Genomic DNA, 4,568 nt, shown 5'->3' with positions numbered 1-4,568 from the left:
GTTAGTTCCGTTTTACGTCGCTGTTAGCAATATTCCAGCAGTACAACGGCGAAGGACACGAGCAATGGCCTCACACCATGTGTGGAATCGAACCCGGGTCTTCGGCGTGACGAGCAAACGCTGTAACCACTATCCCTTCACATTGCCCTTGGAATCAAGAATGAGAAACGTACCATATCTTCCTATTACAGTAGACTACTTAGTATATTTGTCTGTGTAAGTATTTGCCTAAAATAATTAAAACACAACGTCAGATTATTGACAAGAAGTACATTTTATTTAGAGAACTGTGTCATTTCAACACACGTGTGACACAGGCTCGAGGACCATGGTCCCAAGCAAAGAAAGAAATGCAATTCAGGATGACCAGATCAGGCTGTGTGTCCATCATCAGAGTGCATCTAAAAGTTTATTAAGCTTGGTTTCTATTAGCAAGTTAACACCGTTCACGTCCATTCCTTGGCGGAAATATTCGAAGTACACATAGCGTCTGAAAAGGCACCACTGCTTGATGTAAATCTGGAAGTAAATCAAAAGAGAAAGACTTAAAGAACGTGGTCATCAGCAACATCACAGGCAGTACCCCTTGGGAAGGATGATTCCGCCTTCCCTTCACAAAAAGGGGAATATAGCACAATAGGGCAAAATAAATAACTTGATTGTCCTCAGAAACAGATCATTTATGATGCTGAGGACAAAATGGCTGTGGAAATTCTATGCATGAACCACTGTAAAACAGTAATGACACCAGGTGTTGGCTAAACAGGCCAGCCTGTCTTACACTACCCTTGTCCCCATCCAGGGGCGGTCGGGTAGCCTATTGGTTACAGCATTCACTCGTCATGCCGAAAACCGGGGTTTGATTTCCCACATGAGTGTCAAGTCAAGTCAAGTATTTTTTATTCCGTATGTAGGCCACAGGCGCATATACAACATACATACATTTGTTTACAAATATAGATACACTTCAAAGGGCATACATATCAATAATACACGTGTTATTTGTTCAAATAGATTTCTTGTCAGTATAAATATAATATTTAATATAAACATATATACACACCTTTATAAACATTTAAAATGGAAAAAATGTGTGGTTTAAAGAAAATTTATTGGAGTTTGATTGCTCTGATTTTATAAGCATGAAAGATATATTTACACAAATTTCTTAAAAGTGTTTCATTATTTGTTGATAACAGGGACTTAAATTTATTGGTTGTTCCTGATATACATATGGCAAGTATTTTAATCTAAGGGAGATATATTCAGTACATTAAAAATAAAATGATACTCATCTTCCACACCCAGCTTACACAATGGACAATTACGTTCTGCAACCTCAACATTTAACCATCTTCCCTCATTATACTTTAACCTTAATAACCCACATCTAAATTTGATCTAATATTTCGAAACTTTTAGTCCAAGATACATGATAAATATTTTTCTGGAGTTAACAGACTTTTGAACTCTCGGTAAATACGGTATCGTGAACTGTTATTCAATGTACAATTCCATGATTGAAAAAACATATTGATTGCAACAGTCTTGAATCTATTTACAAATGAAGCTGCATCACCAACTGTCTGAGACATCCAGACGTAACCAAATCCATGTGAAAGAAGTATTTCTCTAATATATGAAGCATGTGTCTTATATCCACAGTTATCGTAATACATTTGCATTTTGTACACTTTCAAGGGAGTTCTATCTTGATGCATATGCATAACCTTTAATCAATACTTTAAAGTTGTACACAATGCGTTTATAAAGAGAGGATATCTTCCACACTCGCCATATACAATAGCAGTAGGTGTTTGAGGGCTGACATTCAAAAAACGTTTGCAAGCTGTTAGATGAACCTTTTCAATTTCTTAAAATTTATGTATTCCCCAGATTTCTGCCCCATACAGTAATATCGGCTGTATCTGCGCATCAAATATCTTAAAATACACACTGGGGTCTACTATTCTAATTCCATTTAAATTACTTATTACTTCCATTAAAGCCCGCTTACCCCTCAGTGCTAAATCATTGATGCAATTTCTCATCTTAAATGTTGATGAAAATATAACTCCCAAATATTTATAAGTATTTAATGTTGTTATTGGTTGGTCATTTAAAAAACACTTTTCATTTCTTGCTAAGCGCCCTCCCCTTCTAAAAACAACAATATTTGTCTTGTCTTAGTTTCCTTTTAGACCTGAATATTCAGTGTTATTATGTAGAATATTAAGTTGATTCTGTAAGCCTGGAATTGTATCAGACATAAGAACAACATCATCGGCAAACATAAGTAACATGATTTCTAATAAGTCTGGAAATAACTGCACTCCATATTTACCATATCTAGATATGTCGTCTGATAATTCACTAATGAAAAAAATAAATAAATAAAGGGCTAAGAACACAACCTTGCTTTAAACCAATTGGACGGTCAAAATATTCAGTATATCCGTTATCACTTCTAACACAAGCTGTTACCGAGTTGTAAATACTCATTACAGCAGTTAGCATTTTCCCATGTAAACCAGATTTGAATAAGCGCTTATATAACTTAGAACGGTCAATTGAATCAAAGGCTTTTCTAAAATCAATAAAAGCAACATATAACTTTTTCCACATGGGTGCAATGTGCTAAGCCTATTTTTGGTGTCTCCCGCGTGATATTGCTGTAATATTGCTGAAGTCGGTGTCAACTTAAACTAACTTTCTCACTTATCCCCTTCTTATCACACAATTTGGGTATAAAGAGTTAGTATTTAATGCCTGACGCAGCACAGAAGTTCTGCCAATCGACAAAGGTTTGCAAACAAAACATCAAGTGACATGATCATGCCTTTACTGATTGTGTAGATACTAACTTAAGATAAAACCAAAGTGTTCATTTTGAATTATGCCTGCTATGAAGAAGTTCAAAGATTCTGTCGCTGTGGAGAAAACCAAGTATATTGTGTTTTGTTTGTTTAACACAGCAATGTTCCAGCTATACGGGGACTGAATAATAGAGCCAGACAATCCAGTCATCAAAAGAATGTCCATCAGTCTCCGCAAGTGAAACACGGTGACATGTGTCAAGTCAGCGAGACTTACCATTCAATCCCGTTAGTCGCCTCTTACGAACAAGCATAGGTTACTGAAGACCAATTCTTTCACGGGTACATAGATCAATAGGTGTATAGGTATGTGTGTACATTATCCATGTAGCTGCCTTATATTGATATAATATTGTAAACCAAAAGTCACCGTGTCCTTTAATCTGACTGGTAGAAAAATATGGTATCCGATTGCCGGAAATTGCAAGACTATTCACTGCATATTGACACGTACAAATATCCCACACAATTATATTGTTGCGTCGTCAACAGTGGCGACGTCATTCGCCACAATGTGATTTGAATGACGTCGCCAGGAACAGTTCCAGATGATACCATGAGAACCAGCTGAAAAGGCCAGCTGATGACACTTCACTGATGTACCCGTACTCGATGTCAATGAGTGAAGACAGTAAAATCCATGTGGTTTACTTTTGTGTTTGCAATGTCCATAAACATCATGTGTTGGGCAATTTTAACGCCGTCTGTTCCAAATGAATTCCCGGGCTTTAAAGCATTATTTTATAATTAAAATATTCCTTGACGGTAAGGTGACAAGAGATGCACCCCTTTAGCTGCTGGGCGCTTTAAGTGTCTTGGGTTTATTAGAGTTACTTCCGTTGATTGCGTTAGCACCAGAGGGCGTTGCTTTCCATTACCGTGGCGTCCGCTGTTCGCCGCTTGCAGTTAGCGTTACTGTTTTTCATGCATATCGTCCTGTAAAACACCATGGCAGAATCTAAAAATGACGTACGGCCGAAGCGGATGTCGCGGGGAACAAAATGCTGGAGATGAGGGCGGCTTTGATGGATTCTAAGGAAAATTCGGCGGCTCTCAAGCGAGAATTACCAGTTCCAAATGAATTCCCGTGCTTTAAATACTCAATAACACCCGGAAATTGGCCAACACATGATGTTTATCTCCTAATTCCACTCTATGTCAAAACACGAGTACAAGGTGTATAGATGTATGTCCAATGTAACGAATTCGAAGGAAATCCAAACTTAAGATACATAATTTTAACGTGTTCTGGTTTATTTTCATTTTGTCTTACCGGTGATGTATCCTCCATTTGGCCGTAGTAAAAATTCGGTGGCACTTCTGGAACATCTGCTATCATTTGGTGGAGGATTGTGCAGACCTTTTCAGGGTCCGTTGTGGACAGGTTTGAAATAATTTGCTCTTCGATGAAGTGTGCAATTTTAAGGGTATTCTCAATCTGCAATTCAAAATAAAATACATAACAGCACGGTAAGCAGGGTCGGTTTGTTGTTTTACGCCGCACTCAGCAATATTACAGCTATATGGCGGCGGTATGTAAATAATCGAGTCTGGGTCAGACAAACGAGGAAGTAATACGAAGTTAGTATTACATGTATGATAACTTGTACACATGACACAGCTACTATTGAGGGGTATTTATCCATAGCACATTGAAATACCTACACTTATACAAAACAGTCTCCAGCCGAG

The 4,568-nt window shown here is 37.7% G+C and overlaps 1 long non-coding RNA gene across 1 annotated transcript; it reads right to left on the bottom strand.

Moving 5' to 3' along the window:
* Positions 1-255: 255 nt before the first annotated feature.
* Positions 256-4,276, bottom strand: LOC124265325. Its single transcript, XR_006895417.1, has 2 exons — positions 4,150-4,276; positions 256-519 (listed from the first exon to the last, which is right to left on the bottom strand). It is a non-coding gene; the product is annotated as an uncharacterized LOC124265325 (long non-coding RNA).
* Positions 4,277-4,568: the final 292 nt, after the last annotated feature.

This window comes from Haliotis rubra, unplaced genomic scaffold (genome assembly GCF_003918875.1).
Source record: "Haliotis rubra isolate DU_JTF1 unplaced genomic scaffold, ASM391887v1 Scf970, whole genome shotgun sequence".
NCBI lineage: Eukaryota > Metazoa > Mollusca > Gastropoda > Lepetellida > Haliotidae > Haliotis > Haliotis rubra.
This window is presented reverse-complemented; position numbering and strand designations above follow the sequence as displayed.